This window comes from Rattus norvegicus, chromosome 7 (genome assembly GCF_036323735.1).
Source record: "Rattus norvegicus strain BN/NHsdMcwi chromosome 7, GRCr8, whole genome shotgun sequence".
Taxonomy (NCBI): domain Eukaryota; kingdom Metazoa; phylum Chordata; class Mammalia; order Rodentia; family Muridae; genus Rattus; species Rattus norvegicus.
In genome coordinates this window covers 100757555-100784638 of record NC_086025.1, presented here as the reverse complement: position 1 = coordinate 100784638, position 27084 = coordinate 100757555, and the positions used below count along the sequence as shown (strand labels likewise).

Here is a 27084-nt window from a genome sequence, read left to right as displayed (position 1 = left end):
AAGTTATAGTTAGTTGTTGTTCTGTCCATACATGGGACTGTGGTGCTGTTGGAACCCCCTGTACAGTGTGAATGTTTGGGCGGGCTGCTCGGTAGTTGGATTCCTTGTCATTGTCTTCTGAGTATTTCAAAAAGACCTTGAATGGGATTAATGCCCAAACTAACCTATACTTTCTCTCTGTTCTCTGCTCTCAGGCTTGACTTTGCTGAGTTAGCAATGCCATCAAGGAGCAACTGGCACTTTGTTGGGTCTGTGCTGAGCAAGGCTCAGAGCTCTGCGGCCAGACAGCTGTATCAGTGAGCCAGAGGCAGACAGTGGCTCAACTTCCTGAGGTAAGTGTCTGTTTTTCTCCATGTAAGGAAGAAGTGCTGTCTTTTCCAGACCCTCCCACAGGGTTGTGCTGTGGGTTGCCTTGAGGGATGAGAAAAATATGCTGCTTTTTCTATTCTTTGGAATTAATGTTGAGGGATTTCACAGGGGATGAGACATGTGCTGTTTTTCAGACTCTTCTGTGGGTTATGTAGCAAAGCAAAGGGCCATTGCCCTGTTTTCTTAGACTCTTTGTAGCGTGCCCTGCCTGTCTGCCATATGGAGCAACTTCCCCTGAGAGGAACCATTTTCCCTGTGAGGTACAGAGCAGGCTTCTGATAGAGAACTTTGCCGTTCTCGTGAAAATTGAGAAGAGACACCTGAATTGTGAAAGTTCTTTCACAACACATGACTGTCAATACAAGTACGGCCTGGCCTGCCATGACTGCATCGTAGCTCAAGAGTTCCGTGCTGCCACTGAGGACAAGACTGAAGAGGCTCACGTGCTTCGTACATTATGCAACTAGATCTGAAGATGGCTGGCGGTTGTGCGGAATCAGCGTCTGTCAGTGAGCCTTGACACCTCTCAGGGGAGAATGGTGTGGCGGGCACAGTGAAGCCCTGCATTCTAAATATAGTGCTAGGGAAGATTATGTATTGTGTAAGACAAACACACACAGGTATATACATATAAACACACATACACATCATCCGGATTAAAACTAAAAAAACTGTATTGATGGCCTCTCACTGACCGAAAGCCATTTAAGAAAGGACAAGTTTATTATGGGTCACAGTTGGAGGTGTAGCGAGCTCAGCGTGACAGAGATGTTATGGTCTCAGGAGCATGAAGCAGCTGGACATGTTGCATCCACATTCAGGAAACAGCAAGAGATGAATGCTAGGGATTGACTCACTTTCTCCGTCTGATTTAGCTCAGGACCCAGTCCATGCCTGGTATGCCCAGCACCATTAGTATACATAGTCCCGCCTCAATTCATTAACCTAGAAACACTCCCTAGAGATGTGTCCAGAACTTGATTTCTATGGCAGTTCTAATCCTCTTCAAGTTGACTGACTGACTTGTATAGGAACTGCATCTTAAGTTCTCACTAATGATGCTAGACCATCCATGAGGTTCAAGCCTATCTTGCTATTAAATAGCTCAGTGCTACTCCAGCTAGCACATTATTAAACTCTCAGAGCCTGTGTTAGACCCTTATCTGGAACACTAATAAAGCCATGCTACGTTGCACTGTCGTGGAAAGCAGCTACACCTAGTGAACACCTATCTTGCCTGTTGTGCTCCAACAGGAATGCAACAGGGCCAGGAATGCACCATAAAAGGAAGAAGAAAACCCAGAGCAGAGGGTGGGTGTCACAGATCCATCCCTCCTTACCGTGATCAAATACCTGACAAAGGTTCTCTTAGGGAAAATGGATTTATTTTGGCTTCTGGGTTAAGGGGATGCTACCCCAGCATGATTGTGAAGACATGGTGGGCAGGAATAGCTTCAGCTATAGCAGCGGAAGCTTACTCACATCTGGGAAGATCAGATAGACCTAGAAGCTAGTAAGAGTTATAACAGGTACTAGAGCTGAGCTATAACCCATAAACACACACACACACACACACACACACACACACACACACACACACACACACACACAGAAAGAGAGAGGGGGACGGGAGGCCCAACTTCCTCCAGTCAGGAAGAGAGTCGTCAGAGAGTTCCACAGTCACATCTTAAAGATTCCATAACTCCCCAAATAGGGTCACCAACAGGGGAACAATCATTCAAACATGTAAAACTATAAGAAGAAGACATTTTACCTCCAAACTTTAACAATAGGAAGGTGTTTGTTCCCATGGGTACAGATTTCCGACCCTGGCAGTGGTCAGCTGGACCTTGTTGATGGACACCTCTCCCTTGATCCCTAATCCACATCACCCACACACAGTCTTATTTTAAAAAAAAGTCCACCGACAATACCTAACAATGTGTGAATATACATGCATGTGAGAACACAGAACATGGCCTCTTGTCCTGAGCTCAGAATGGGAGGAAGACTTGAGAACTCTCTTTTCTTGTCCTGGATTTACCTAGCTGAGCTGAAACAAGGAAGGAAACCTTAATTTAAATAGAGCTGTCTTCTCAACATCACTGGACAAATACTAGTTTCCCTTGTGGCTCTACAAGTGCTTTTGAGTTCTTGAATGTGTCAGGTGTTATTCTAGATGATGACCACAGAGAGTTCATGTCCTAGCCTGGAGTGATTAAGGGGAAGAAGGAAGTATGCATCAAAATGGCAGGATAGTGGGCAAGGGCACCAGGTATGGAATGTTGCAATTGTGGGTGCAACCAGAGGTCTGTTTAGATGTCTGTGGGAAGCCTAAGCCCACTGCTGATGGTTGAGAAAAACTTGGAGGGAAGAAACTAGTACTGTTGGTCACAACTCATGATGGGAATCTTTCCTCTTTAATAGGAGCTATGACCGTGTAGAGACCTGGGACTGTTCCTGCCTCCACACATTCAGGCAGAGTCATGTGCATGGAAGCTCTCAGCACTAAGCTATTTCCTCTAAAAACAACAGGCCCTGTTATCAGCCAGACCAGAGACAGCCTGCAGGCGAGGCTCTCAGTAACTGAGATAAGAGGGCATGTTGGTGGCCCCCAGATACTGACCTGGGTGGAGAGGAGCTTGGGGAATTTTCTTTGTTGATGGCCTTTGAAAAGAGAGGGGCAGTGTCAAGAGCAGGTGCCCCTTCCCTGGAAGAGGGGCGATACAAGCAAGGGAGAATCTGCAAGACTGTCAGATAGCGAAGGATTAGGCAGTAAGGGTGATTTAATGAGTGAACCTGGTGGATGAATGAATAGAAACGGAAGATAGCTTTTGTTTCTGTCTGTACTTCCCATCCTCCATTTCTTGGCAGGCACTCATGGGTGTCACCAGCCCTGAGGTTTTGCTGGGCATGGAAGGTGGAAGGAGTCAGCTGGCCCCATACCTCTGGGATGTTGCTGATAAGCCCAGGCAGCAGAAAATAGAATCACCAGTCAGTGCAGGCATAGGAGGCAGAGCCTTTATGGAGCCTGTAGCATGTGCAGTTTGGAGCTCTCTGTAGAGAAATAATATATTGTCATGGATTTAAGATAAAATATAAGCCTTGATAAGTGGGGTGCTCTGCGGATGGGGTACCATTCTCCTGGGTGAGGGCCAGTCTCCAGTGGATTTGTAGCTGAGGAACTATCTGCCTTTCTCTCCTTGGTCTCTAGAGCTTTCAGGTGGGGAACAGGTCATCTGTTAATGCTAGGAAGGCCGTTGGGAAGGATAGGAAGAACCACAGTGCTGTTTGGTAACATGGGGGCTTCTGTTTTCGTTTTCTGGCTGATGAAAATGGGTTGAAGTCTCTTGTTCCTTTCATGCTGCTGGGATGCTCAAGGACACAGTCTATACAATCTTTAGGCCAACTGTGGTGGTTTAAGGGTGTCCTGGCCCCAGACACTTCCGTATTGGCAGGCTTAGTTACCAGGGAGTAGAACTGTTTGAGAAGGATTAGAATTAGGAGATGTGACCTTGTTGGAGGACATAAGTTGCTAGGGGTGGGCATTGAGGGTTTAAAAACCAAGTCCCAGCCACCCCCCACCCCTTTTCATGTTGCCTTCAGATCAGGCTGTAAAGCTCTTGGCTACCACTCCAGCACCATGACCATCTGCTTCTTGCAGTGATGATCATGAACTAACCCTTAAAAACTCTGATCAAGCCCTCCGTTAGATGCCTTCTTTCCTAGGAGATGCCTTGGTCATGGTGTTTGTTCATAGCAGTAGAACAGTAACTAAGACACTGACCTAGGGATCCCACTTCCAGGCTGCATCTCAAGGATGAGATGAACTACAGAAGGGCTGAGCTGAGTGTTGGTGGAGCAGGTCGGAGTACCTTCAAGGCTTGACTAGAGTTCATTTCTTAGAGCACGTGGCCAGCCACCATGGGAAATAGCTACCTACAAGCCAGGTGCACTCGACTTATCAAGAGCTTGCATTTCATTGTAAATATGTGGCTTTGTATAGTGTTTCCTTAGCAACAATTCCAAACTGATTAAGCCTTTTATGGAGCAGAGGCACAGAGTGGTTTAGTAATGTACCCACAGGCACATGGCTCCGAGATGATCTTTAGAAGTTGCAGCGTGTTTCCAGAGCCATGTCCAACAGCTCTGTTGCCTTTTCAGGATCCCTGCTCCTAATTTTTATAGCTTCAAATGCCTGAGAAAATAGCCTGAAGGCCAAGTTCAGTAGTAGGGTTAATTAGAGTGGAATCACTCATAATGGGTCCATGTATAGTTTTCCAGAGAGCACTGAAATAAATGTTCCAGGTATTAGATGCTAAGAGGGAAAGTCTCATTTGTGTATAGTAAACAGTGAATACTGGGGGCTGATGCTGTAGAGTTCTCTCTCTGGTTTGTACACCTTCAGTTGTGCTTGTTACATTGTTACAGCAGACTCATTTACTCACATTCATTCCATTGGTCAAATCCTGAGGGTAGATCAGGACCAGAGGTGTCCCGGCACTTGTGATTCCTCACTGTCCAGCTTGTTGTGGGCTCTCTGCTTTTCCCTGCTTCTTCACTGTTGTAGCAGATGTAACTCACATCAGCCTCCCTTGGATCCAACACTTTGCTTCACGGGCAACGGATATTTTCAGTCAACTATTGTGGCCAGGCCCAGTGACACAGGATGAGGAAGCATAACAGTGGCATGGGAATTTTGCAGGTGCTTTTAGAAGCCAACCTCACATACTGAGTCCTTCGCTCTTCACGAATGATCAGCTTTTGGTCTGGGACACCCAGCTGGTAGGAGGTTTTCAGGCAGGTTCTGCAGATAAGCTCAGTTTCAGGCATGGCTTTGATTTGAGTCCTTCCTCCTTCTAATGTTCATGTCCATGATGGCCCTGGTATGTCTTCCAGGTTTTGTGGGAAGAAGGACAATACTCAGTGTCTCCTCAGAGTTCCAAGTCTCGTCCTAGGTCTCCCAATCTCATCCCTCCTGCTATAGAACAGTGATTAATGTGGCCCAGCAGCAAATCATACTTCTGCTACTCACCGAGTAATCCTCACCTCAAGTTCCTTACCTGAGAAATGGACATAATAGCTAATGATAGCCTGAATTAGTTAATATATAGAAAAGTACTCAGAGTTCTTTTAGATACAGCACACTCTGATGTCCCATATGAAACAGAAAAGACTTCAGGACATATTGATCAAAGAGCAGCTCTTGCTCCAGATGGAAGGAAAGTTTATTCTGAGGCAAATATAAATGAACATGGATAATGAACACAGACTCAGGTTACCCCCAAGTGATGTTTCCCCCATTTACTGGTAACATGGATGCTATAGTCACAGAATGAAAGAAAGTCATAAAAACAATTCATTTACCCAAAATTTCAGTGGGAACATCAGGTGGGCAAGTTACAGCAAAGAGGGTAGGTAGGCTACCTGTGCTATAGATTTCAGGGGTGATCTGATGACATGCTTAGTTTTAAAGTTGTTGAAAGCTAGTGGTGTTTTAATACGTACTATGGGTCTCACTTGAAGCTGAAAGACTGTTAGGTCAGAGCAGAGACAGTTGATGACTGGATAGTAAGAAGACTTAAAAATAATCTGTAGCATTTTTTTATGAGTCAGGGTCTTATATAGCCAAACTTGCTAAGTAACTAAGGATAACCTTGACCTTCTGTTCTTCCTGCCTCTACTTCCCCAGTGCTGAAGTTCTAGGTCTGCAACACCAGGCTTCACTTCTGCAGTGCTAGGGATTGAAGCCAGGATATGCTAAGTAAGCACCCTACCACCTAAGCTACACCTGCAACCTGGGGCCATATTTTCTCTCTGTCTACAACAGTTCAGCTACCCAAAATTACTGAGCACTAATCAGTCTGCTAAATAGTTAACAAAGGTGTGGCTTTTTTTCTGTGAATTTGAGTTCACAGCAAAAGGGTGACTGTGGGTAGAGTTATGGCTGTGACGTCATAGCTCTTATGACCACTCCAGAGGGAAGCCTGCCGTACCTCAGGGACTTCAGGTTTGTGTATGTTCTTCCTTGCTGGAAAACCTCATTCCTTGCCTCATCATGACTCAGTTGTCATCATCTTTTCTTCAAAGTTCAGTGCATGCCCATGTCCTGTCTTGTGGACATCACCCCTTCTCTTTCCATTTTTACCCCTGTCTTCAACCAGGCCTTTGGCATCTCCTACCCCCACCTTCCTTTGCATGTCATTGTCACCCTGGCCAGTCCTGAGTATCCCTGTGCTATTTAGGATTCTGGAGGAACAGAACTGGTGTTTCCTCTTCCCCCTTGTGAGCTCCTGCATGTACCAACTATAGCTTTTCTTTTCTAGAACTGAGGCAGGTGATGGACCAGGTAAATCTAGGCATTCCCAATGTATTAGAAAACGCAATTCAAAGCCAGGCTATGTCCCACTGCTCTCAGAGCCACAGGCTGACCCATCTGCTCAATCCATAAGCACAAAATTCAGAGTGCAGCTAGCTAAGTGGGTGAGAGTCAGGCAGGACTCCTACGTATCTGTCTTCCCTCTTCAGCCTCTTCAGGTCCCTGCCAACCTGTGACACCACCTCAGATCTACTCTTAGGGCAACAGAAACTGATCTCTATCTGTGGCCTTGAGGTCTTTTGACTTTGGGAACTTTCGTTCTTTCTGGATACTGGCCCACTTACATGTCTGCATGCCTCCCACTTTATTAAGCAAGCACACCCAAGTAGTTTTCAGCCCTTTCTGAAATCAATGGCTGGGTGAGGAGGAGGAAGAGGAAGGGAGAGTAACAGAGCCAGCCTGCGTGAAATCCATTTGGCAAGCCTTTGTGTTACATTCTACAGCGCGTCCAAGAGGCTGTTCGGGGAAGACACGTCACTATGTTGCTCAATGGTTTTTGTATAAACACTTTTTCTAAGCACTAAAACTACCCTCTGTGTTGAGAGTAATGGCCACTGGCGGGGGAGGGGGGGACAGGAAAGGGACCTTTAAGGCTGGAGACAGAGACTTGCTTTTGTCTTTGTCCATTAGAATAAAATCGCCCTCCTCCACTTAGTAGCCTCTGCAGATGGGCAGTGTATTCAATAGGGCCTTTAGGGGTCAGGGACTTTCTCTACCCCCAACTCCTTCAATCCTGTGCTTGAGTCAAGGAGAGTCAGTCTAAAAGTGTTCCAGGAATCATTACACTGCCTGGTGGTTGTGTAATATTCTAGCAAACAGTAGAACTTGGAAGTTTCCATCCCTCTATTGCTGCGTATCGGTCTGTCATGCACATCAATACATCTGATCGCCCTGGTTACTGACTGTACTCTGTGTTCCTGGGATGAGTTCCCAGGTCAAGTGGAGCGGCTTTGAGAATTTCTCCCACCTGTTTGCAATTGTGACCTTGCTGGGGAAGGAAGCCAGGAAGATTGGGAACAGGAGCTGGAAGATGATCCTAAGGGGCTGGGAGAAGGACAGGGCAAAAACCAAGGTGATCCCACAGCATGGTGGGATCATGTAACAGGCAAGTGGATCTTTTTTCTGCGGGGCTCAGTATCCAGGTCATGGAAGAACAGGAGCAAGGAGATGTCAAGCAAAGAAAAGGCAGGCCATGGGGTCAAGGGAGCTTGTTTCTGATATGATGAGGACCCATTCTCCAATCTTGCACTCATCAGAGGCTAGCATGTGGGCGGGGCAGGGTGTTTGCTAGCAGTTAATGAGATACACGGGAGCGTGACCCACTTGGGGTCATGTTGAGTTGTTAATAATCTACAGGGCAAAAATTAAACAAGCAATGGTTCTTGGTGCTTGCTCCAAGTGTCTTCTGGGCCTGCAGGCCATTCATACCTGGTGGTGGTACTTGCAAGAAATCGAGAATGCCTTTGGGCGGTGAGAGGTGGAAAGCCCATGTTCTGATTAAATTCAGGGGCTTCAGAGATTCCGGCATCCAGAGGAATCCAGATAGCCTTGGATCTTCTAAATGTCTGAAATCCACTAGAATTTAATAGCATAAGCCACATGTCACCAGCTATCCATGACTTGGATGTGGGAGTATGGGAGTGAGCCAGGGAAGGGAGGCACAGCAGGAGTCCTACACACACACACACACACACACACACACACACACACACGCACGCACACACACACACGGGCCCGGGGGGCGTTGAAAACTCTTGTTCTAGCAGCAAGAAAGTTCTTGCACTTTCTAGGCACAGCATGCTGCCCCAGGGATGGGCTTGCAATGGCAGGAAAGGAACTAGTGAAGAGGTCTCCTGAGAAATAGTGTGCCTAGAGTATGGCATGGTTGTACGAGGCAGCGATTCACAGTGCTCATCATAGGAAGCCCCTCCTCCTCGCTGCAGGATGGTCCCAACTCGATCACTCACATAATTCAGACCTGTACTGGATGAAAATACTGAAGAATTCTTGGGATGTTTATTTTGTGGTCCGAAAACAGTAACAACTGGCTATAAGGTGATGCCTGAAGCATTTCAACGAGAAATGCTTCGACAGGAACCCAGTTAGTGAGGAGAGAGGTGTTGCTGGGCCAATCTTGTCAGGGTTTGGCTTAGAAGATACCTTCCAAGGGTCAGTCTCTGCCTTTGCTTCAGTCTGTTATGAAATCAGGTGTCATCTGCCTCTGAAGGAGGAAGCCTGGCGTTAGTGGGGAATGGTTCTGACTATGAACTCCACAGAAGGCACAGAGCAGGCCATGATCGCTGAAGAACTGTACCCCTCACCCTCTCCTGTCCTTTGCAGTTAGGGGGATGGATTTAAGAACAGCGGGTACATGGGCTCTCTTGGGTTGGATCGGGAGGAGCCATATTTCTCATCCAGCTGCAATGTACACACCCAGCTGTTGAAGATTTTCCTGTGTCTCACTTCCTTTCTCTATAAACTGGCATAACAAGACCTACTTAGAGAAGGATTATGGGAGTTAACAGTTAATTGTACAAAACTCCAAGGGTATATCAGAAAGGCTGCAGAACATTTATGTGTGTATATATTTCTACACACACATTCACATTGTATGCATGCATATATATGAATGTACTTATATCATTCGTGTAATGACATATATGTACATCTACAGAAGCACTATGTAGCATGTGCTACATTAAACCATTGTGTTATGTGTATCATATGCATTTATAAATATATTAAATATCCTGTGCACACACTAAAGCCAATTTAAACAAATCCCATGGGTCACTCTAGCAAGTCACTTGCTTCTTCTCTTTTCTGATATTTAGAATATTTAGTAACCAGTTCCTCCTGCCTCTGCACCCAGAGTGAGGGACACAGGGGGCAACCACCAGTGTGTTCAGAAGTGATGTACAAAATGTAGTTTCAAAGGCGGGGTACAAATAAATGACCAGCTGCTAAGAGCCACCCGCTTGCTCCCCTCTGATTCCCTGAAGTCCCTCTTTAGCCTGGTGACAGCTGTGACTTTTGTCTCGTGCATTTTGCTGCTGTTTCTGCAGTACCTAGATGCCTAGAAATCAGCTCAGGAAGCCCCAGGGCCAGCCCAGAGCCCACCAAGCCTCAGCTAAGAATATTTTCCTCCAGGGCTCTCCACTTGAATGCCCAGGGTGTGAGCTGAAACAAGGTGCAAGTGCCTCCACCCCTGAGACTCTTCAGGACCTGAAACCAAATCCGGCCTTCCTGTTCTGACATAGCTGCACCCTGGCAGGAGGAAGGGAGGTCCCCAGAGGCCATTGCAGAGGTCCTGAAGTGACAGTTGCCTGAAGATATACTCTGAAGGCCTATGCTGGAGTGCCCACCCCCTGAGTTTATTCAAAAGTTCACCTAACAGTAGGCGGTCCTGATTTTTATAAACTCCAACTTCCTTTTGGAACAGCTCCCCACTCTCAGCCCCTAGGGCTCTTCCCAAGGACAGTCCCCTCAAGGACTTTTGTTCCCTTATCCCCAGATGTATCTCTCTCCATCCTGAAAACCTGTTATGTGCCAGCTGCTATTTTGCCCATCAGATTCCCCCTGTGAATGCTAAATTCTACAAGTTCTACCTCAGAAATGTGGCCCATGCCCATTCCACAAATATCCCCTGCTTCTCTGTGGCCAGAGAGACATAAAAAAAAATTCTTCAGTGGCCTATTTCTATCAGCTTAAGAACCTGAGTACAGGGCACCAAGTATTTCCTGCCATACACTTAGTCCCCTGTGACCCCATATTGTCTCCAGTAGGCCCCCCAAAGCATCATTAGCTCACTCTGTGGTGTTCTCTGTTTGTACAGGCTAGCCTCATAGCCCAGAGGCCCTACCCCTCTTCTTTTACCTAACAAGAGATCCACTGACTAAGGAGATCACAACAGGCCCTGCCCCTAGAAGACATAAAAGTACCAGAGCCTCACTGAACTGGGCTGTCCTGTCCTACCTGGGACCCTGGCTAGAGAGGGCAGATGTATACTACAGCCTTTATGTATGCTTCAGAGTAGGGTTATTGTGAGAGACAGTACAGTAAATAGACTGACTAAGTTTTGCTGACCAGACCTCTTCTTCTGTTACTCAGTTTCACCAAGTTGGATTAGAAGTAGCCACAGCAACCCAGAAACAACTGGGTGTGGCTGTGTCCCGGTAACAGACACCCGCTTCACAAACATAGGTAGCAGGCCATATTTAGCCCATATTTGACCCAGTGTGTTTCTGCTTACTGATGATTTATGTCCCCATCACTCCAGGCCCTAGACTATGCTGCTGACAGCACAGCACTTTCAGTGCCTTGCACGGGGACTATGGTCTGCTCCCCCCAATTCAGTGTGTGATGGGCAGTGAACTAGTAGATACTGTCTTGTGGGTACCATGCCTAGTGACTACCAGCCTAATTAGTATAAAGGCTGGAGAGGGGACACTTGTGGCTTTGTATGCTCGTAGTATAAAGAGGGGATCATTGTGGCTTTCTAGGCTTGGAGTTAAGCTGAAACCTCTCCTCATATGCATGATTAAATCCTGCAGATATTCAAAGAGCTGTGGCAGGGTTGGCCTAGTGGCCTAAGCTGGTTGGTTGGGGCATTCTACCTTAGCTCTCAAGACTCCTGTGTCTGGACATGCTATACTCTTGGCAATGGCCCTGGATTTACAACTTCCCAGCCTTGCTTGGTGCCATTAGGATTGAAATCTCTGGGGAGTAGCTATGGGACAGGGACAGAGAGGTGCTAAAGCTCTCAGAGACAAGCTATTCCTGTCTGAGGACAGCCTGGCTCTTCATTGGCAAGGGTGGTGATTCCTAGTATTCATGCTGCAGAGCCTGTGTGTGCCACATACAAAGAGCTCTGTGTACATCCGCTTATTTATCTGTCATTGCAACTTGTGAGGCAAGTACCATAGTTTCTATCCTCTTGTTTTAGAGAGGAAACTGAGCCACAGGAACATTGCTTGAGTAAAGTCACACAGAAGCTTAGGGCAAGCTGGGATTTGTACCTGATAATCTGATGAGGTCCTTGTTCATGCAGCAAGCTGATACACCCTGGAAAGTACTCAGAGCCCCAAGGAACTCTCCCACCTCTGTGCCCATTCTCCAGATGTGAACACAGCTGCACAGTATTCACAGTGTGAGAAACTGTATCTGTTTCCAGGATCTGTCCCCCAGACAGAAGCTCATTTTCAACTGAGGACAAACAGACAAAACCTCACCTTTCTTTCTCTCTGTGGAGAGTGAAGTAACCTATTCTTTGCTAAAATGCAGATGGCGGACTATACATGCTCACGTGAGTGAGCCAGTGTGGGTTTCAAATCATCAACCCCAGGATCAAAACAGTGCTAGTGTGGGATTCAGCTAGTCTTCTTATCTCTCTGGCCTTCAGTTATCCTGGCTGGTCAATGGAGAGTCAGAGTCTGATTGCCTGGGTTGCTCTGAGAGCTGAGCTCATGTTGGGTTGCAGTTCCCCAGTGGCTGTGCCCTGGCCCTCCACACACATGGCTTCCTCTATCTCTTGTTCTCTTCTGTATAGTTCTCTCAGCCCTCCAAGAACCAAGGGGACTCCACCTTCTGTACTAAGCTGGAGAGTTCATGTAAGAGCCCAGTGAACTCTTGGGCCTGTGAATTTTTAGTCTAGGAAACTCCTGTGGGCTATTTTTACCCGGGGTCCTGACTGTGACCTTATATTTGTCTGTGATTGTAGGCCTTCAAGATAGTCTCTGCTGCCTGAAGCCCAGCATTCTCTATTCTGCTCTGACTTTTAATTCTATTTCAAAGAACTCACAGCCACTAGTCCCCAAGACTTTGGAGATGCTTTGTAACACCACAGAAGTCTGGGTAGGAAAGAAGCCATCAGCAGCTTGAACCAAACCTTGCAATCACCCAAACTAAATGCAGAGTCTTCCCATGGGAATTCTGTGGCTCTGGATGACTAGGGCCTTAACAGTCCTTGTCACTTCTTTCTACCTTCCCACCTGTTACTCTGGAACAGCCTGTTTGCCCTGGGTGATACCAAACAGTTACTGTGGTTGAGGATCTGGGCTGTCTAGAGACAGAGCTGAGAAGGTCTTTTGGTGTTCACAGATAAGTGTTACACAGAGTGGTCCTTGAGCTGGACCAACCTTCCAATTCAAGGCTTTTTTCCCCATGGCCAGGCACACTATGAGGGCCTCAGACTGAATGAGCATGCTTTCTAGTGTACACTCAAAGCTGTATCAACTCCAAGTACCCCGTTTATCTTCCCTTCAAGTCCCCCAAGCCTGGTGGACTTCCAGAACATCACTGCTCAGCTATGTGCTGGCTGCAAGTCATTTGCCTTACAAGTTGGCCCAAGGTTGTGTGGAAAGACCTACATATCGGATGCCAAGCTCCAAGGATAAGAAAGCTGAACCTCTCTGAGGCCCTGATAATCACCTGCTCTTAGCTGGTTTATGGTCAGTGGCCATCTCTGCTTGCCTTGGCTATGACAAAGACCTAAGGGAAGTGACTTTAAAGTAAGAAGGGCTTTGTAGTAAAGAAGGGACCTATATGATCTGGGAGGCTCACTGTCTCCGGTGGATTCGGGATTGGAATTTAGAGACAACGGTAGGGGCTGGTCTCCCTGGAGCAGGGAAGCATCCTCTAGACACTGGCACAAGGCAGCTTCGGTGATTTGGTTTTGATTTTTAAGTGTCGCTAGGGCTACCTTTCTCACACACTGGTCCTACCCTCAACTTCCTGGGGTGTCCTTCACCGCTCTGTGCTCCATTGACTTTAAGCTGATCCTGAGAAAGTAGTTCCTAGGCTGCCTCTAACCTGATACTCAGTTTCTAGAGGTCTCTGGTCAAGATCCTGAGAGTGGGGATTCTTCCAACCCACCCCACCCCACCCCACCCCTATTCTCCTGCCCAGCACAGGACACCACCAGTTTTTAGTGTTCTAAATTAGTTAGACAGTTATATTTTCCAGTCATGAAATTGCTGTGTGGTCACAGAAGGAAAATAATGGAAAGGTAAGAAAACCATGAGAGCTCAAAAAAAAAAACAACAACAACAACAACACAAAACAAAACAAACAAAAATAAAGCAGATACCCAGATTCCCATGGGCCACCCCTACCAGGAGGTAACTGTCTGTCCCCAGTGTTTAAGACTCTTTTACTCCTTGGAGTTCTGGTTCAGTAATGTTTTTTCCCATGTTCCCTGATTACACACTATAACAGAAAAATTCTGGTGCCATTGGAAACTCTGGGTGTGCTCTGAGGTGTGAGGATGCTGCATGCTAAATGCTGCATAGTCTAGCTGACAGCATATTTGTCCCTGACATACCCGATGACTTCTTTGTTTTAGATAGAATCTTACATATCCCAGGCTTGCCTCAAATTCTCTCTGTCATTGAGACTAGCCTTCAAATCCTCATCCTCCCGCCTCCACCTCCTGAGTGCTAGGATCGCAGCCTGCACCATGCACCACCTCACCCCATACTGATGACTTCCTTACACCAGCATGTGTTGAGACACTCTGACATGGTGCTCGCAAAAATGACAAGATGATAAACATCTCTGCACACCAAGATGATGATACATCGAGCTTGTTCCTGGAATAGATTCTTAGGAGGTTTTCAGGATGGGAGGGGACAGAGTTTTTCTAGACTTTTTTTTTTTGCCTGGGTGACTGTTCTTTCATGCTAGATGGAAGGCTGTGGTAGAGCAGACCTGGCGAGGACCAGGGCTCCTGGCAGGGACTTGTGGCTCTTTCTGCTGAGCAGGAACCAAACCCTAGGTGCTTCTGGCTCAGCAAAGGCAGAGAATGGCCGGCACCTAACTCAGCATCCTACACTGGTGTCTTGGCAGCTGTAAGAATCCCTATGATCAGATCAAGTTTGTCTTAGGGCTAGAATGACTCAGAGCTCTTGGAAGGGCTGACCCGACATATCTGTGCACCAAAGCTTCTATGCCAGAAAAGGGGCCACCTCCAGCAAGATAGAAGTCCCTAAAGAGTAATCACAAAACAATATCAATGGGAACCAGAGGTAGCTCTATGAACCCTGTCTCTGGTCCAATTCTGCATTCTTCTTCAAGAGCCTTAGAGACATTGAACCTGTCATGCATTCCTGACTTAATTTGCTTTCTGCTACTCTTAAAATTTCACCTTGTAGTCAGGTTTGTTCCTGCTGTAGTCCTCCTCCACCTATGTCATCACTTGACCCAATGCAAGGGTTCAGTCATCATGAATGGAATGAATGCAGAATGAATAGGTGAAGTTGTGGAGACTCACACCCAGGTCCCAAATGTGATATAACATTAACAGTCAGTAGGCCTTAGTTAGGGCTGCTATTGCTGCAATGAAACACCATGACCAAAAAGCAAGTGGAGGGAGGAAAAGGTTCATTTGGCTAACACTTCCAGCTCATAGTCCAATTCATCATTGGAGGAAGTCAGGACAGGAATGCAAACAGGGCTGAAACCTAGAGGTGATGTAGAGGCCATGGAGGGGTGCTACTTACTGGCTTACTCCCCACAGCTTACTCAACCTGCTTTCTTATACAACTCAGGACTAACACCCTAGGAATGGCATCACCCACAATGGGCTGGACTCTTCCCCATTGATCACTGAGAAAATGCCTTAGAGCTGGATCACATGAAGGCATTTCCTTAACTGAGGCTCCTTTTCCTCTCATGACTCTAGCTTGTGTCAAGTTGAGTTGACAAGCAAAACAAGGCAGTACACAGTCCTTCAGCTAGTTCAGTTTTTCAGTTCTAGAAGTGTGTCCTATGCCTTCTCAGAAGGCATTTGTATTACTGACAAAGGGAAACTGACCAAATTCACTAGGCCCTTTGTCCCCTGGAGTATACAAACACTAAAGACCTCACCTTTGACTCAGACCTTTGGTGCCACTGACAGTTCTCTCCATTGTAACAAGATGTCATGGAGACCAGGAAGGAGATAGGAATTTTCACAAGATGAGGTCCATGCAGGTTCCACCTAGCTCCTAAGCTTGCTTCTCTGCTATGTCCTCATACTATAGTTATTTCCTGAGTCCTGTCACTTTGATGCCGCAGCAACACAGTCCCATGCTATTGTAAATGGTTCCATAGCAGTACATCTCCATGATATTGTAAATGTTGTCATAGCAGTATAGTCCCATGCTATTGTAAATTCTTTACAGATAACCATTTTTCTTCTTTGAACACATATGACAACCTCCAGGGAGACTGCTCGATAATTTGGGCAGCTCTGGGATTCTCCAGCGTGGGGAATTACTGGTATTTCACAAGCCTGTATGAAACATGTCTTATAGTAGTTCCAGAGGGTTCTTCAGCATGGCTAATGCCTCCTCCCTCTCATTGGTACAGATTACCAGGAATACATCATAGCCTGCACACGGCATCCCAATGCCTTCACATTTCCACCAAACTGATCGGTGTCACAGGATGTCACCATCTGTCTTCCTTTGCCTTTTTCCAATAGCTGGAGAAGGCTCTTTACCTTCTCCACCTTCCATCTGGCCTCAGCTGCCCTCCCACACCACTCACTTCCTCTTGCCCTTCACAAGTTACCTGGACAGATTAAATTCAGCTCTTCTCTCCTGACATAACAGGCTATAGTCAGGTTTACAAGCCTGTCTCTAAAGTCTGGCATGCTTGAGTCTTTTCCACCTATACAGGCTGTATAGTCAGAGGCCTCCACTTCTCTGAACTTTGGGTCTCTACCTGCAAGCTGAGGGTTAAAGGAGCAGGGAGAGTTTTCTTGGGAACTAGGAAGTACCTGACACATGCTACAGCTGAGCAGGGGCGAGTTCTTAGACTTGAGTGGTTTTGCAGTCCCTCTTGGGCTTCTGGGCTGATATGCATCACAGCAGAGATGTATCTGTATGCACAGCCTAGACCTCAAAGGAGTTGCCAGCCTTCCTGGAAGAGAGTGTAGCATGAAATGTTGAGTTAATTTGGCTGCTTTTATTTAAATCCCTCCCAAGCTTAGAATTCTACTAGCAGGAAATTAATGGAAGGGAAGGTGCTCCCTATAGGAGCTTTCCTATGTTTCTTGATCTGGGCCTTGATTCTATGCAGAAGGTAATTATAGGCCACCTTGGTGGTGGCAGAGCTCTCAATGTGCCCTGAGGTCTTTCTGCTGGTCAGAGCATACATGGGTCCAGCAGAGGAAGAGTGATCCCTCCAGGAGGCAGTGGGAGGGATAGCGGCAAGCTGAGCATTCTGTGTGCCCCAGAGGATAATAGAGGGGTTAGGAAGGTGAACACCAACAAGATCATAATGCTACACTTATAGGGGCCAAATTGACAGTATAGGTGTGATGTGTATAGAGGAGATAAGAGGAGGATCCCATCTTCCTTCCATGGAAGCCACCAGCCCCTTCCTCCACTAATTTACTGTTGTGAGACAAACTTTTCCTGGGAGACACAGCATGCACAGCAGGAAACCATCAACAGACTCCAGTGTGGATTCAACCAAAGTTCCACTTGGTGTCTCAATGAATTTTATTGGAGTTAGTGCAGGAATCTGGGTGAGGGATTACTTACAGAAGAGAAATGTTTCAATGACAGTTGCATCATCAAAGCAGAATAGATGACAGCCATAAAACCTGGTACACACTGCATAGCCTGCAGGCAGCCTGGCAGTTTGGAGAGTGTCCTTTCTGGTGTTCTTAGTTCCAGGAAGGTCTTCTAGCCTCTGCTTCTTCCAGTGGGTTGTCCTTGTCTAAGAATGATCCAATTTGGCTTTGCAGAGGCTTCTCTGGGTGGCTATTTTGTTGGCTCTGTCTTGCTTGGTGACCTGGTGACATACCAGAGAAGCAAGGTTAGGAGTTGGGTGGAGCCTACCTGGACCCCATCTTGGGAAAATCCCTCCTTCCTGGTTTCCACAGCCTCTTGTTACAATAGAGGGGAGGGACCTAGAGAATCCAGCCCACTTCAAGGACTTCCTGAAGCTATTTTGAGTTCTTTACTTCCCATCTCACTGAGCTTCTATGAAGGAGGAAATGGAATGTTCCAATCTTGGAGGAAACTTCTACAAAAGTACCCTGTCAGTCTATGTTTGAAGAACATAGGAAAATTTTACAGCTTGCAGAACATCTTTCCTCTGACCCAGCTCCAGAGATGTTCAAGCAGTCAAGACTGTTTCACCAATTTTTGTTGTCAACTGGGAAACCCATTTTGTCTTTGTAGAGGCTATCTGTGGAACTGTTTCCCCATTGACTTCGCCATGCTCCATGACCTGGTAATACACCACAGAACCAGACTTAAAGAGCTGAGTGGAGTGGAGCCTACACGGTCCTTATCTGGGGAACCCCGTCTCCTTTCTGATCTCCAGGATCTCTTGTTACAATGGAGGGGACCGAGAGTCAGAAGGAATCAAACGTCAGAGTCCAAGGTGAAGTGAGACAGCTTAGGATCATATGTGCCTGTAGGCATCAGCTCCAGAGGCAGGAGACCTGAATTCAGGAACTGGTACTGCCTTCCCAGAGCTTTGTGATCCAAAACAAGGAGCTTCGTCACTTGCCTGTCAAAACTGGAGATGACAGGAAGTCTCCTACCTATAGCTCATCTCCAAAGGCTGATGGGTTAATCTACATGACATATTTGAAACTGTGTACACCTAAGTAGTTAACATTTGCTAGCATACAAAGTACCAAGCATACACTAGGTAATCAGTAAGTACAAGCACCCATCTGCTGGTAGATAAACCAGAAAAGTCCCATTCTGTTCTTGGTTGCGGTTTTTGCAAAAATTTAAGATGCCAGACACCCTTTTCCCCACAAACCTCACTCACATGAGCTCTCAATGCCTCCAGCCTTGCTTTTCTACCCTAGCAAATGTTGGATTGACAGGAATTCGCAAAAAAAAAAGTGTTTTCGCATTCTTGAGATGGGTGCACACTGCCAAGACAGCCAGGTTTAACCCAGGAGCTTGAGAGAATGCTGGAGATTACCAGAGGAAATAGAAAGGCTTACACTTCCTCACCCTTTCTCTGCTATGCTGATAGGCACTTAGGTTTATCCCTTCAAACCCCAATTGGAAAGCTCACTGCCAGAACTTAGAGATAAAGACCTGGGCACTGGCCACTTCGTGTTCTTTCCACACGCTAATCCCTGTGCTTTCACTATTTCAGCTTGTGATGCCTACCTGATGCCCACATGCACAGAGAGCGTCTCTGTGTCCAGCATGGGACGGCGCTATCTGTACTGATGAAAACCTAGGCAGATTTGCATGTCACCTTTACTGCAGTTTTATGCCAGTTGCTTTCCTCATCTACAACTTTACACTCAAGTCCCATCCCCAGCAGCTCCAGCAGTCTCAACTCGACCCCATCCAGACACATCTACAAAGGAGATGAAAAATGCTGAAACACAGAGATTCCATCAGTGGATCTTGGGGGACTCCAGTGACTCCCAGTTGGCTCCCATCAGGGCTCCTGGTGTAAGCATCACCCCTGTTTAAGATTTAGTCTCACTCCTCGTTGTCTCAGCTTCAGTCATGCAAGGTGGTCAATAAGTTATTAATCTCTCGCTTCACGGCTTTCACCATCCTTGCCCAAGGGGACCAATCTATTTTTTTCCAGATGAACTGCTCCTGGGTGCAGCCTCTCCTTCACAGATAATTGTTCTCATTTTGAGGGTGGGCTGTCTGCCTACAGGCCTTACTATTCCTGGAACTCACGGGAATTGCAGGGTTAGGGCCATGACGTATCTTTTTTGCCTCCATTTGTTTGGTTTCAATTGAGAATAAATCTTAGTTATCCCAGGCTGTCATTGAACTTGAGTTTGTAGGCTTGGCTGCCTTTAAACGTCAGCTGATCCTACCTCCATTTGTGCAGAGGTTATAAGTGTGGACCACCATGCCTTGTTTTGGAGATGATAACGATCTAACCCAAGACTTCAAGAATGCTAGATAACCACTGAACAGACACCATGACCATAGTAATTCTTATAAAGGACAACATTTAATTGGAGCTGGCTTACAGTTTGGAGGTTTAGTCCATTATCATCATGGCTGGAGGCATGACAGCATGCTTGATAGGCATGGTGTTCGAGAGGTAGCTGAGAGTTCTACATATTAATCAGTAGGCAGCAGGAAGAGACCCTGAGACACTGGCCTGGCTTGAGCATCTGAGACCTCAAAGCCTGCTCCCATTGGCATTTCCTTCTAACAAAGCCACACCTCCTAATTGTGCCACTCCCTTTGAGCCTATTGGAACCATAGTCATATGAGCCTGGGCCCTGTGTGTGGGCCCAAGTAAAGAACATTTTAGCACAAGCAGCCTCCAAGTGCCTATTGAAAGAGACCACTACAAGACTAAACACTTCACCTGTCCCACATAATCAGCAAGTTTGCAGAGTCTTGTCTTCTGAGAACAGTGAGTCGCTTCACAGCTCAGCTCCATCTCCCGACATTTTTCTCAGGCCCTGCCAGGTGCACACACCCCTGTGGCCAGCCTTTTGCAGATATGAGATGAAGGTGATGATGAGCTGCCTGCTGGCTGAAGTCCATCCTGGATCCTCACCTGCAGCCCAGAGAAGTGCTTGGAGCAATGATTCTCAACCTTCCTAATTCTGAGACCTTTTTAATTCTGGTTCTTCATGTTGTGGTGATCACCAATCATAAAATTATTTTCATTACTACTTCATAACTATAATTTTGCTACTGTTATGAATCATAATATAAATATCCATGTTTTCTAATGGTCTTGGGAACTCCTGTGAAAAGATCCATTAGTCTTCAAAGGGGTGGCAATTCTCAAGTTGAGAACTGCTGCCTTACAGGATAGACAAGAGGCCCCTGATAGTTTCTTCCTGGGATTTACTCTATCTTGGTATAACAACACCTAGCATAAAAGATGGACTTGGCCTGGGGACTCTGGGGTATTCAGGATCTCAAGGACAGATGAAACCGTGGAAGGGACATGAAAATAGGTATGTGAAGAGACTTTGTTCTTCAATAATTTGATGGGTGGATGTCCCCAAATCTGTCAAGGGACATCTTATTTTACCAACCTACAGAGATGTTCTTTCTGCTCAGCTTTCTGCCAACTCCCACCATGCATTGCAGGTCCCTTCCACCTGGAGGTTCTCTGTCCCTCAATCTTCCTGGTCTCTGCTCCCTGTGCTTCCTAAATTGCTCCCTCTGGAGCTCGGCAAGATGCTCTTCTGGAGCCCCTCCCCAATTCCCACCCTCAGACCCCCTCAGTGACTCAGAAGGTATTCATCAGAACTCACGGTATCAGTCCTGCTCTGTTCCTAAAGGTGAAGAAACAACCCAGAAAGAGCTGGTCATCTACAAAAGACCACACAGCCAGGGAAGCTATGGGACAGGGATTTTACCCAAGGCATTCAGCAGGAACTCTGTTAGGACTTCCCTGGTCTGCACTTTCTACTGGAGCTAGAACGTTGCTTGTGACAGTGAGTCATAGAGCAGCATGAGCTGTGGCAGTAGCCACCAGCCACCAGGCTAATAAGCACCCGAAGTTTGCCGCCATCAAGGGACTCCTTTTCTATTTAATTCTGATCAAATTACCTTATTGAATTAGTAGTGCTAATTGGTTCATCGATTAGTACAACCAAGGAGCTATGTTTTAGTTCCAAGGTTGAATTTTAATTAGAACTAGCTGCATGAAGCCAGTAGCTTTGAAGCACTGGGTGAGACTTCCATGTCAGCTAACAGATCAGCTGGCAGATGCTGCAAAGACCCTAGCATCTGGACAAGACATAAGAGTTTCACGCTGTCCATCACAACAGGGGGCCGTAGCCTCTACTTGTCTCAGAGACTCAAAGCTCTTCTACGAACCTGCTCACTGTTTACTGGTTTGTATGATTAGACTCAACAAGCAACCAGGACAGAAAGGACTTCATCTTGTTTACAGTACAGTTACCAGGATCAGGAATGGGGCCTGGAATGTACTGGGGAACTTGGTAATTTTTTTTTTTTTGCCAAGTGACTGCAGGCTTCTATCGCAGCATCTGAAGCCAGAGGACTAAGCCTAAGCCAGGTGTGTGCTGAGGATCTTGTTTTCAGCAAGTTCTCTGAACATGGAAAGGCATCACTTCTGAGGGCTTTTTATCTGATGCTCACAGCTCAGATCGGCCTCCCGCTGTGTCTTGGCTCCTCCCAACAGAACTTGACACAGGAGTTCAGAGCATGTGGACTACCTAAAAAGTATTTCCAGAGGGGTCCGGGAGCAGGGCCAGGCAGAAGGTGCTGCATAGCTCCTGCTGGGGCTAGCCTTTATACTGAACCACAGCACAGATATGGTCCAATGTTGGGGCAGGGGGACCAGCTTTCTGGGGTGACTGGGAGGTCTGGCCTTCACTCTGATCTATAGCACAGGGATGGCCCTATTTGGGGGGGAACCTTCCTGTTGAGGTGGGCCAGAAGGGAAGGGATTTCTAAGGTGAAGCAACTACTATATGATATGGCAGGAAACTTGAGCAGCAAAGGAGTAAGTGGGGCTTGTTGATCAGGACCCGGTGCTGAGCTTTCTTTGGGTTGTAAATGAATCCAGTGACCCTTGGGGTCACTTCACTGGACAGGCAGGTTTCAGGTGTTTATTTCTCTGGCTGGGATTCAGATACCCCAGATCCCTTGGGTCCTGTGTATTGTTTTAGAGATGCCAAGTGTAACAGCTTTTGCCCAGGCAAAGGAGGAGTTTGGAAGTGATTCAGAACTTGGGGTGCTGTGTAAACTTCTAGCAGCCCACAGCATACAGGTGGGGTGAGTTGCTCCCCTTATGTGAGCAGAAGACAGCAGGATGAAGCTTGGCAGATCTCCAAATTCCTGGGCTAGCCAAATAAAAGGAGTAAGGGGGTGTCCCACATGTGCCTTCCACCCTACTGTCCCTTCTGTGCTTCTGTGTACCTAAAGATATCAACCTTCCCTTCTCAGAAGCCCTCATTCCCATTCAAGTGCAATGTGAACTTCCTACCCAGTGAGTCCCAGAAGAGTTGCTAGAAGCATGTGTGAAAGCTATATCAATTTTGATCTAGCCCCTTGTGCCTATCTTCAACCCTCATACATCAGTCACCCCAATCTGTCCATCCCTGAGCTCTCCTTTGTTTGGCTCAGTGTTTATGTGCTTCTCCTGTAATCCTAATAATTGCCTTAGAACACAGGTCTACCTTGCATTAGAACATAGACCCTCTATTATCCCTCTCCCTCTCTCCTAGAATCAGGCCACACCATGCTACAGCTCTCTTAATTTAGGAGTATAAATCCTACCTCATTCTCAGGAATTCAAGGCCATTTCCTTCAGGACTTGCATCATGTTATATATGGCTGCTCTCTCTTTCTCTCCTACTTCAAGGCTCCACCATGGCTGCCCATGGTCACAAGGCTCTCCTAATAAAGTTCTGAAGGGTAATTTTGTGTCATCTCTTTTCTGTGAGCTTGCAGTAATTCCTAACACTGCCCTTCTTTTGCAGGTATGGAGACAGGGTCAGAGAAATGAATTGACTTTATTCATGGCCCCTGAAGGGCTAAACATCACAGTGGGTAGATTTTTACAAATCAGATGCTTGGTGGTAGGAAGTAGCTAGTGCCCTGGATCTTTCAGCTTTGCTGTATACAAACAATACCTAATGCTTAACTCTAGTAAGGGATTTTGCTCATGTGGCAAATGAATGTTATCTGGGGACTGTGGCTCAGTGCTACTCTGGGAGTTTTCTCAGCCTTGACCAGGCTGAGGGTAGTCACTAACTGGGACATGACTAGCTTCTATGATACCTGAAAGGACCACCCAATCTCGTCTGTACCTCTGCCAGAGATGTCACACATCATTTTCAGGGCTGTTTGACCTTGGTGGGTTGATGGTGTATTGCCCTCTCACAAAGTGGATGGGCTAAGAGACTAACGAATGTTTTCACAGTACCTTTGTCTACAAGCCAGCTGGTTGTATAGCTGGATGCCCAGGTCTTACCTGTACCTCTGGCACTTGGCTGCAGTGTAACTATCAACATCGTGATCTTGTACCTCAGCTTCCCCATCTTAAGGTGGGCTTATTGCTAGACCTTTGCATTCCCTTGCTGGGGGGTAATCATAAAAAAATGCCATCAGCAACAGGTTTACAGGACAGAAATGAGTTGTGGAGATGTGTGTAGAAGTTCAAAGACAAGGTGTTAGTGCTAGATCTGGTGAAGATTCCTCCAAATTTGCAGATGTCTCTCCTTCCTTCCTCACAGCCTTTTCTTTTCTGTCTGGGTATAACTCTATCCTTTCATGTTTTCTGGTGCCACATGTAGTCTTGTGGGACTTGAGGCTGTTTAACACATGACCTCCCTATGGCACACTATCATTAACCATTGAAACGATGACTAATTCTAATTGGTCATCATTCTAATTCAACTTCCTTATCTGGGAAGCAAGCAAGCACAAGAAAATGGGAAATGTGTATCATCTGGCCAAGCGCAGGTGACGATGATGGTGGTGACCAAGCAATGATGATGGTGACGGAGGTGAGGTGATAACAGTGGTGACCGTGGTAGTGGTGATAGCTGTCATGATGATGGTGACAGTTATCTTGATGGTGATGACAGCTCAAGATGGATAATCACCTGAGAAGGGGGTATAGATTAAGTTGGTCTGAGGGCTTATCTACAGGGGATTGTCTTGATAACATTAATTGTTGTAGAAAGATCAGCTCACTGTGAATGGCACCATTCCCTAGGTAGGGGAGTAAATAAAATAGGGCAACAAATGTATGAACTGAGGATTTCTACACTGTCAGGTCTCAAAAAAACTGGAGGTGCCTATTAATATATCAAAGCAGATTCTGACCACCAGTCTCTCTCAGCCTCAAAAGTACCTGTTATAGAGTTGGGGCTCCTTTCAGAACTTCTCACTCCCACCCCCTACTCTAAACATCTCCAACCCTTGAACTCTGCCTCTCTTCCCTTTCCTATTTAACTCACCAGTTTGGCTCTTTGCTTTCTTAGTTCTCTTTGCCATCTTGGTCTTCTTTTGTATCCCCCTTTCTTCTCTTCCTCTCTCACTCTTCCTTTCTCTCTCTTCTCTCATGGTCCCATGTATTCTGCTGGCCATGCTCAGTCTGGACTCTTTCAGATGCCCCCCTCATATCTACAATGAAAACCTTCTTGTCAACCATACCTAGAAGTGGTCATGTCCTCATTTCATTCAGGCACCAGATGGATAAAGTGAGGACATGGCTACTCTGAGATGTGGTTGGGGGGACGGTTTTTCTTGGAAATGTGATGGGGAAAAGAGCCAGAGGCATCGAGAAGAGTAGAGAGCAGGGAGAGAAACTTGGAGACTAAACATGGCCAGCAGGATAGAGTAGAAACATAAGGGTGGGGGAAAGAAGGAAAGGAGATAACCAAGAGAGAGAAAGATGAGGGGGGGAGGGGAGGAGAGAGGGGGAAGAGAGAGAGGAAAAAGGAAGGGGGGAGGGAGAGGGAGACCAAGGGCATGGCTGAAATGGGTTATAAAGGAATAAAAAGATAGGAGTGGTATGAACGTTTGAAGACTGGAGAAGTCAAACTGACCACAGGCATGCATCCATTAATGTCTTGCTCTCTCCTCTTGACTGACTGTGATATAACCAGCCCCTTCAATTTTCTGTTGCCTTGACTTCTTCTCAGTGATGGGCCATAATCTGGAATTGTGATTCCCAACAAATCCTTTATTCCTTAAGGTGCTTTAGCAGGGGCATTTTATCCGAGCATCAGAAAAGAAACTGAGACAGATGGTCACCACCATGATGGTGGTATTCCTTTGGATCATGATAGTGGTGATGGTGGCAATGTTTCTGATAATAACCACGGTAATGGTGGTGAGATGATGAGTTGATAGTCACATTTGTGATGATGCTGATGGTGATAGTAGCAATGAGTACAAAGCAGGGAATAACTATTTGCACTGTCCAGTAATAATGTTTGTGATGAGCGCGGTGGTGGTGATGTTGGTTGTGGTTATGACCATGATGGTGGTGAGGATGGTCTACAGCCTTTAGATAGCATTTATCATACACATCTTAAATGCTGTCTTTATTTTGGTCTCTGAATCATCCCACCCAACCATGGGAGGTAAGCACTATTGGCATTCCTTATAGATGGGAAAATTGAGGGGTAACCACACACTGTGGCTCACTGAGGGCGTGGTGCCACTGAATGACAGCCCCAGACATCTGGACCCATAGCTAGTGTCCCTAAGCACACATGACATGAATGACAGCCCCAGACACCTGGATCCATAGCTAGTGTCCCTAAGCACACATGTACCATGAACATCCTGGGCTCTGGGTCATCCGCCCTTAATGACAGCCCTCAGCTAACCCAGATTCAAGGCCACTGAAGTATTCTAGTAAAAGAAAACGAAGGGCTTCGCCTCTCAGAAAGTTCTTTTCCTCCAGGCAGGAGGAATAGCCCAAGGGAGGAGCAGTTATTCAGTACGTGATGTTTGGGGATGTCTCCATCCCTCTCAGAAATTAAGACACAAGCTCAGCCAACCATCAGGTCTCCCTCATTCTCAAATTCAACTTCTTCCCTCTACAAACTATGAACTATCAGTTTCCTTCTCCCCCCAAAAGAATGATATAGACTCAAAGCCTCTTTAGGCCTCCTGCCCCAGGGTGACCTAAGACTATTAAGCTTGGGCCAGGGCCTTTCAATCCATGTTCACCTGCAGCAGCCTCCACACTCAGCTGACTCTGTAATTCCCACTGCTACAGGGAAATTATGGGCACTGGGACAGTCCATCTGCCCCATTCTTTCCATTCTATCTTATTTAAAGGAAGATTGTTGAGACCCTAAACAAAGGGGCTATGTGTCACATGTCCCTCATGATGGACACACATTAACTGAAGGGTGGAACTTCTGCCTTCCTCTGTCCCTGGAATTAGAGACAAGCAGAATGCAGGCACGGGCTACTCATCAACTAAGTACATGGCAGAGGAGTCCCTCCCCCACCCCTGAAACCTCTAAGAGCTCTCCTCCCCCCTGCACTGGGTTTCTGTCATGTTCAGAACCCACCTAATAAATCTCTCACCAAAAAGGTCAACCTGTGCCTGGACCCCCAATTCTGAGACCCTTACAGAACTTCCAGCAGGCGCCTGAGTCAGAGGTCATAACCTTTCACCTAAGACCCTTATCTCCAGCTCAGGCTGTGACCTCATGGTTCAGGTAAAGCTCACAGTCTTCCTGCTGCAGGCTTCCTGTGAGGCTGCTATGCCCTGGAGGTTAGGATATGTGCTGGGCTTAGCCTGTATTGGTGGGCCCACAGGAAGGGGCTATTCCCTGCTCCCATGTCTACTTCCTGCACTAGTCATCCCCCGGGAGTGGGAGGAGCTAGACCAGCCAACATCCCCAGGTAGTTCAGGCTCTGGGG

The 27084-nt window shown here is 46.7% G+C and overlaps 1 protein-coding gene across 3 annotated transcripts in view; it reads left to right on the top strand.

Annotated features, from left to right (window-relative positions):
• The window catches only part of St3gal1 (ST3 beta-galactoside alpha-2,3-sialyltransferase 1), a 68144-nt gene that overhangs the window by 17805 nt on the left and 23255 nt on the right, over window positions 1–27084 (top strand). For all 3 annotated transcript variants that reach the window (XM_008765513.4, NM_001013219.2, XM_006241710.4), the window contains exon 2: window positions 195–332. The gene's annotated coding sequence lies outside the window, so the exon portion shown is untranslated. The remainder of the gene's footprint in view (window positions 1–194; window positions 333–27084) is intronic.